General features: G+C 37.8%; 1 non-coding gene across 1 annotated transcript; it reads left to right on the top strand.

Annotated features, from left to right (window-relative positions):
• The first annotated feature begins 100 nt into the window (after positions 1-100).
• On the top strand, positions 101-172 carry TRNAQ-CUG (transfer RNA glutamine (anticodon CUG)). Its single transcript has one exon. It is a non-coding gene; the product is annotated as a tRNA-Gln (tRNA).
• Positions 173-8,866: the final 8,694 nt, after the last annotated feature.

Raw genomic sequence — 8,866 nt, 5'->3', positions numbered from 1 at the left:
GGACTCCAAGCTCTGAGAACGCATCAGACAAGCTTCAACGTAGTGGTGGGGCGGGGTTTACTAACCTTCAGAAATCTGAAAGCGCAACAAGGCGTCTGGCGGTTCCATGGTGTAATGGTTAGCACTCTGGACTCTGAATCCAGCGATCCGAGTTCAAATCTCGGTGGAACCTGTGGCGTCTGCTTTTTTTTTTTCCCCCCAGTTACCTTTTAAATCTAATTCACTTGGTAATGGTACAAACTACGGTATGCGTGGCATTGAACTAAGTGGCATGGGATTTCACAAAATGTAATCTTTTCCTCCAAAGACCCCACAGATCCCCCCTTCAGTTCGTACTACTAAACAACCACTTTGCATGTGGGTGTCTTCTAAGGAACATTTTAGCTTTGCCCTTTTTAATCTGGGCATCTCAGCCTCAAAACAATTCAAGAGCTTCTTCCGTGGAACTTGATTCCTTTTGATCTCCTCAAGGGTGGGTGCTTCTCACTCACTGCTCTCCAGAAATCTCTCAAACTGTCTCCAGATGTCTTTCAGAGAATTTCGCCCACCCTCCTTATGAAGATTCATCAAGAACTTCTGAGCCCTTACTATTTGTCAGTCTAAACTAGGTCCTTTTACATAATTATTTCATTTAACAAGCAGAGCAAACACAGCAATTTCCATTTTAGTGGAAATGTGGATACTAAGACTCAAGTAATTAACCAAAGATCACACAGGGCGGCCATATATTGACCGGAGTTTTTTAATTCCAAAGAGCATTTCACATTTATTGTCACCCCCTACTGACTATATGCAAACCCTCAATCTAGACTTTTGGGCAGGAGTGTGTAGTAGACAGAGTAATGGCCCTCCAAACGTGTCCCCATCCTAATCTCTGGAAAGTGTGAATATGTTTGGTTGCATGGCAAATAGGAATTAAGGCTGCAAATGTAATTAATGGTTGTGTTCAATATCCACAAACCAAAGCATAAAATGGTTAAAGTACTGCCACTACAGTAATAACATTGAATATTAATGATTAAACTCCCCAATCAAATGACACAGATTGGCAGAAGGATTTTAAAAATGTAATTCATCTATATACTGTCTGCAAGGGACTCACCTTCAATCTAAGGATACAGATAAGTTTAAAGTGAAAGGTTGGAAAAAGATACTCCGTGCAAAGAATAACCAAAAAAGAGCTGGAGTAGCCATACTAATACTGTTCAGATAGATTTTAAATGTAATACTGTTATAAGAGACAAAGAAGGACACTTTATTAATAAAGGGAGCAATCCGCCAAGAAGAAATAACAATCATAAATATTTATGCTCCTAACTAGGGTGCCCCAAAATATATGAGGCAAACACCGGCAAATGTGAAGGCAGAAATAGATGTCCTGACAATAATAGTTGGAGACTTCAATACATCTAGAGAGAGGATCAATAAGGAAACAGAGAACTTGAATAATATGATGAATGAACTAGACCTAACAGACATTTACAGAACATTACATCCCCAAAACAGCAGGATATACATTCTTCTCAAGTGATCATGGATCATTCTCCAGTATAGATCCCATGTTGGTTCAAAAACAAGTCTCAACAAATTTTAAAAGATTGAAGTTATACAAAACACTTTCTCTAGCCAAAATAAAAAGAAAAGCTGGAAATCCCTAACAGGTGGAGAGCTGGAAATTCACAAATAATGGAGGTTAAACAATGCTCTCCTAAATGATCAGAGGGTCAAAGAAGAAATTTCAGGAGAAATCAGTAAATATCTCGCAATGTATGAAAACCAGAACACAACATATCAAAGTTTATAGGATGCAGCAAACACAGTGCTCAGAGCAAAATTTAGATCCTATATTTAAAAAGAAGAAACTGATAAAATCAAAGACCTACAGCATCAGGGGATTGAGAAAACCTTCTCCACCAAAAGGGGGAGGAGTGAAATGAGACAAAGTGTCAATGGCTGAGAGATTCCAAACAGAGTCGAGAAGTTATCCTGGAGGTTATTCTTATGCATTAAGTAGATATCACCTTGTTAGTCAAGATGTAATGGAGAGGCTGGAGGGAACTGCCTGAAAATGTAGAGCTGTGTTCCAGTAGCCATGTTTCTTGAAGATGATTGTATAATGATATAGCTTTCACAATGTGACTGTGTGATTGTGAAAACCTTGTGTCTGATGCTCCTTTTATCTATCTCATCAACAGACAAGTAAAACATATGGAATAAAGATGAATAATAGGGGGAGCAAATGTTAAAATAAATTTATAGTGAAATGCTGGTGATTGATGAAGGGGAGGGGTGGGGGCATAGTATGTATTAATTTCTTTCTGTTTTCTTTTTATTTCTTTTTCTGAATAGATGCAAATGTTCCAAGAGATAATCATGATGATGAATGTGCAGCTATGTGATGATATTGTGAATTGCTAATTGTATATGTAGAACAGAATGATCAGGAGTTACAAACGTTTCCATTTGTTTGGTGTTTTTTGGTATTTAAAAAAATTAAAAAAGCAAAAAAAAAAAAATCAAAGACCTAACTGCTTAGCTGGAGGAACTAGAAAAAGAACAGAAAACTAATCCCAAAGCAAGCAGAAGGAAAGAAATAACAAAGATTAGAGCAGAAATCAATAAAATTGAAAAAAAAATAGAATTAACAAAACCAAAACTCGGTTCTTTGTGAAGATCAATAAAATTTAAAAACCGTTAGCTAGACTGACAAGAAAAAGAGAAGATGCAAATAAAATCAGAAATGAGATGGGGACATTACTACTGACCCCACAGTAATAAAAAGGATCACAAGAGGATACTGTGAACAACTGTATGCTAACAAATTAGACAACCTAGATGAAATGGACAAATTCCTAAAAACACATGAATGACTACACTGACACTAGAAAAAATAGAAGACCTCAACAAGAGATTGAGTCAGTCATCAAAAAACTCTCAACAAAGAAAAGCCCAGAATCAGATCGGTTTACAGGTGAATTCTACCAATCATTCAAAGAAGAATTAATACTAACCATGCTCAGACTCGCAAAAAAAAAAAAAAAATTGAAGAGGAGAGCACACTCTCTAACTCATTCTATGAAGCCAACTTCACCCTAATACTAAAGCCAGATAAAATCCTACAAGGAAAGAAAATTATATTCCAGTTTCGGTAATGAATATGGATGCAAAAATCCTCAAGAAAATACCTGGAAATCAAATCCAACAACACATTAAGATAATTATACATCATGATCAAGTAGGTTTTAGCCAAGATAAGCTAGGCTGGTGCATCACAAAAAAATCAATTAGCAAATTGAAGGAGGAAACCCACAGGACCATCACAATTAATGCAAAAAGAGCATTTGACAAAATCCAGTATCCTTCCTTGATAAAACACTTCAAAAGATAGGATGAGAAGGAAACTTCCTCACCATTATAAAGGACATATATGAAAAACCCACAGCTAACATCATACCCACTGGTAAAAAAAACTAAAAACATTTCCTCTAAGATCAGGAACAAGACAACGATGCCCACTGTCACCACTGTTTTTTCAACACTGTACTAGAAGTTATAGCTAGAGCAATTAGGCAAGAAAAAGAGTAAAACATTCTTTTTTATTTCTTCCATTCAACATAATGTCTTCACAGTTACTTCACAGAGTAAAACATTCACTGTTGCAGGTGACATGATCCTATATAGAGAAAGTTCTGAAAAATCTACAACAATGCTACTAGCGTTAATAAACAAGTTCAGCAAAGTGGGGGGATACAAGGTTAACGTGCAAAAATAAGTAGGGTTGCTATATACTAGTAATGAGCAATCTGAGGAGGAAATCAAGGAAAAAATCCATTTACAAAGGAATTAAAAGAATAAAATATCTAGAAATAAATTTAACCAAGAAGGTAAAGGGCTTGCACACAGAAAAAGTACAACACATCACTAAAAGAAAGAAAAGATCTAAGTAAATGGAGGGACATTCTGTGTTCATGGATTGGGAGACTAAATATCGTGAAGACACCAGTTCTACCCGAATTGATTTGCAGATTCAATGAAATCCCAATCAAAATTCCACTGTCTATTTTGCAGAAATGGGAAAATAAATAATCAAATTTATTTGGAAGTGTAGGGGACCCTCAACAACCAAAAACACCTTTTAAAAGAATGACGTTGGAGGACTCGCAGATACTACAAAGCTACAGTAGTCTAAACAGCATGGTACTGGCATAAAGATAGTTATATTTGGAACTATCCAAATAAATTGAAAATTCAGGAAATGAGAGTTCAGAAATAGATCCTCACTTCCATGGCCAATTGATATTTGACAAGGCTACCAAGTCCACTCAACTGGTACAAAACAGTTTCTTCAACAAATTGTGCTGGGAGAACTGGATATCCATATGCAAAAGAATGAAAGAGAACCTGTATATCACACCTTATACAAAATGGGTCAAAGACCTAAACATAAAAGCCAAAGCCATGAAATTCCTAGAAGAAAATATATGGAAACATCTTTGATATCTTTCAATAGGCAATGGTTTCTTCGTGTTTACATGTAAAGCACAAGTAGTGAAAGAAAAAATAGATAAATGAGACCTCCTCAAAATTAGAAACTTTTGCACTTCAAAGGACTTTGTCAAGAAAGTGAAAAGGCAGCCTACTCAATGGAAGAACATATTTGGAAACCATGTATCCAGTAAGGGTTTAATATCCAGAATATATAAAGACATCCTACAACTTAACAACGAAAAGCTAAACAACCCAATTTTTAAAATGGGCAAGGGGTACAAGGGTAGTTCAGTGGTAGAATTTTCATCTGCCATGTGGGACACACGGGTTCGATTCCCAGTCCATTCACTTTCCAAAAGCAAACAAACAAGCAAACCAAACAAAGAGTTCAACAAATGGTGCTGCAATAACGGGATACTCAAATGGAAAAATAATGAAATGTTACCCCGCCATACCATACAGCATATCAAAATAAAGGGGGGGGGGCAAAAGACTTGAATTGACATTTTTCCAAAGAGAAAATACAAGGCTAAAAAGCAATTGAAAAAGTGCTCAACATCACTTGCTATTAGGGAAATGCAAATCAAAACCACAATGAGATATCATTTCGCACTTACTTGAATGACCACTATTAAGAAAAAAAAAACAAAAACAGAAAACTTCAAGTGTTGGAGAGGATGTGGAGAAATAGTAGCATTGCTATTGGGAATGTAAAGTGGTACAGCCACTGTGGAGGACAGTTTGATAGTTCCTCAGGAAGCTAAGTATAGAGCTGCCATATGACCCAGAAATCCCATTACTAGGTATATACCCAGAAGAATTGAAAGCAGGGATTTGAACAGACATTTGCACACTGATGTTCATAGCAGCATTATTCACAATTGCCAAAAGATGGAAGCAACCCAAGTGTCTCTCAACCAATTAAGAGATAAACAAAATGTGGTATATTCATACTATGGAACATTATTTAGCCTTAAGAAAGAATGAAGTCCTGATGCATGTGACAACGTGGATGAGCTGCGAAGACATGTTGAATGGAATAAGCCAGATGCAAAAGGACAAGTACCTGAGACTGTAGAGCTGAGTTCCAGTAGCCTTGTTTCTTGAAGATGATTGTATAACTATATAGCTTTTACAGTGTGACTGTGTGATTGTGAAAACCTTGCGTCTGGTACTCCTTTTATCCAGGGTATGGATGGGTGAGTAAAAAATATGGATTAAAAAATGAACAAGTAATGGGGAGCAAAGGTTAAAATAAATTGAGTAGATGGAAATTCTAGTGGTCAATGAGAGGGAGCGGTAAGGGGTATGGTATGTAAGAGTTTTTTCTTTTTTCTTTTTTCTTTCTTTTCCTGGAGTGATGCAAATGTTCAAAACAATGATCATGGTGATGAACATACAACCATGTGATGATATTGTGAGCCATTCACTGTACACCATGTATGGAATGTTTGTATGTTAAGAATGTTTGTATGCTGTTTTATCAATAAACATTTTTAAAAAATGGTTCAAAACTCTCACTAATGAGAGTTCTAGTGATCAGTGCCACAGTTCAGAGACCAAGATCACTAGGGAAAACTCTCTGGAGGAAGTGAAACTTGCACTGACCCCTGAAGGAAGGAAGGAAGCTCATTTTGTGATGTGGGGGAAATTAAATGGTAAAAGCATGTTGAGCAAGGTCATTAAGCCAGAAGAATTTTGAACTTTCCCTTAAGTCATTGTATTTTAGCGTGTGCTCTGAGGACAATAGTGTTCCTCAAAGGACAGGTTGCATGGTCAAAGAAATTGAGAACTACACACTGTTCTCTTTTAGATGTTCCCTTAGCACATTGTCATTTCAAAGCCTCTAGAAATTTCACTCTGAAGAATTTTTTTTAACACTACTGAACACAGAATTTCCCAGGTTCACCAGACCACAGAACTCTTTACCCATGAAACATCTGTTAGTATCCCTCTGAACACTTTGGTAGATGTCCTGATATGAGGGAGTAATAAAAGCTTTGTGAACAGAGGGGTGATAAAGTAAGACTGGTTTTAGGATAAGTAATCTGGCTGTGGACTACAGGATTGGGAGGTGTGACTATCAGAAGCCTATTGCAATCAATTGGGCACCAATTAATAGAAATGGGGTGTAGGATGGAAAAAGAGAAGAAAGAAAAAGGAAAAATTTGTGGGGAAAAATGGTGACGGAATTCCATGAACAAAGAGAATTAGGGTTTTACTTTCCTGTTTCGGGCAAGGAGGGGTGGGAATTGCTTGATGTATCTTAGTCACTCAAAAAGTACAGGAAGGTTTCTTTGGAGCCCCTCTCCCCTTTCTCTGTCAACCAAGGTCTTGCACTCAGTCTCTCCATTCTAAACCCCAAGGAGCTGTGGGAGTTTTCTGTTCTCTATGAAATCCCAAAACAAGAGGTGTTGCAGAGAAGGGAGAATTCAGGGCAAACAAAAGGACTGAACTTAGCTCCCTAAGTGCCACAGTCAGTTGCCAGACATGGATTTATATATAAATATATATATATATACCCACTCATCACGGCCATCTTTGTTGTAACCATTTCTGTGTTACAAAGGGACTGCACACTCATAAGATATTCAAATAATGCAAGGTACAATAAACTTGAAAAGTGAATTTCCTTTCCTCCTAGTTACCAACATTTTGGCTGCCTCCTCAGTAGCTACCCAACCACTCATCCAAGAATTGGCCAGGCATTTTGGATGCGATTACCTCCAGCTACAGCTGCAGGAGTGGCTTCTGGAATGGTCTAAACCCTAAAATATCCAATGGTTCGAAACCCTAACAGATCCAAATTCTGATACTGTAACAAATGCTTCATAACATTGCCTTTACTCTCCTCCTTTTTGAAATCAACAATAAATTTGAAGTTAATAGATCTTATAATAAAAAATATCTTCTTGCACAATAATTTTTTTAAAAAATCAGTATAATGCTATAACTATCAAATAGAGGAGATATAATAAGACAATAGTCCATTATAAAATGGTAAGTATTTCAATATGTAAATGTTTACACACAAGTATAATAGGAGACATAATAAAGTGTTGGATACTTGGTAATAATAGCAGAATCACCAATCATTCAACAAATATGTATCGAGCACCAGCTAAGTGTTGGGACTGCCCTAAGTTTACTGGGGATGGACAAAAATCCCTGCCTTGTGGAGCTACATGCTAGCACAGTGGTGGGAGAAAGACAGCAAACAATCAACATAAAGCATAAGTAAATTACATATTACATTAGAAAGTAATGGAAAAAAGAAAAGGTGGAACAGGGCACCCGTGGTGCACAGCGATAGGGAGGTGAGTAGCCAGTGGCAGTTTAAAATACAGTGGTCAACATACTCTTTAAGACCAATGGAAGAAAGGTTTATTTGGTCTGGAACTGAAATTTTCTGAGGTGCATAATCTAATTCAACCTATCTGCATAGCTCATTTGAACAACTGAAACACAGGGAGCACAGAGTAAGAAATAGGTCTTTTAATCCTTATAGATTATCGTAATGCCTGGATACATCCCAGAGTATATTAAGCAGATAATCAAAAAGTACTGGCAAAGTGCCCTGAGGAAGGGGAGAAAGACTACGGAACTATCACCATCAGGGAATCCCCTGATACTGTGTCAAACCTTAGGGACACCCAAATCAACAGGCCACGCCCTTGATTATGAGGCTTACTCTTGTGAAGGTTATGTGTGTAACAGAGAAGCTTAGACTACCTATAGGCATGCCTAAGAATTATTTCTGGGGGACCTCTGTTGTTGCTCAGATGTGGCCTCAGTCTCTCTAAGCCCAACTCTGCAAGTGAAATCATTGCCCTCCCCACTACATGGGACATGACATCCAGGGGTGAAAGTCTCCCTGGCAACACAGGAGAGGACTCCCAGGGATGAATCCAGACTTGGCACCGTGGGATCAACAATTCCAACCTGACCAAAAGGGGGAAAAGAAGTGTGATTAATAAAGTATAAGTGGCAGAGAGTGTTCAAATAAAGTCAAGAGGCTACTCTGGAGGTTGCTCTTATAGAAGCTTCAGGTAGATCTTGCTACCTATCATAACCTGCCAACCCCTAACCAGGACCATTCCAGCCAATCCTAAAGAACACCTAGGGCAATTTATAAGATTCCACAAGGGTTCCAGGTACCAGAGTAACTTGCCAGAAACCTACAACATCCAGATGGGTCCCTGGTCCAGATAAGTCCTGAAACCTAGCCCAGCCTCTCCAGAACCTCAGATAGTTCCATCTCTCTATCCCATATCAGTGACAGACCCTTCTAATATGAAAAATTTAGAATTGCCATAGCCCAAACACCCTTAAAGAGAGGGATGGAAAGATCAAAGGTGATAGTGGAGTTATACAAAGA

Source organism: Tamandua tetradactyla, chromosome 14 (assembly GCF_023851605.1).
Source record: "Tamandua tetradactyla isolate mTamTet1 chromosome 14, mTamTet1.pri, whole genome shotgun sequence".
In the NCBI taxonomy this organism is placed as follows: Eukaryota; Metazoa; Chordata; class Mammalia; order Pilosa; family Myrmecophagidae; genus Tamandua; species Tamandua tetradactyla.
This window is presented reverse-complemented; position numbering and strand designations above follow the sequence as displayed.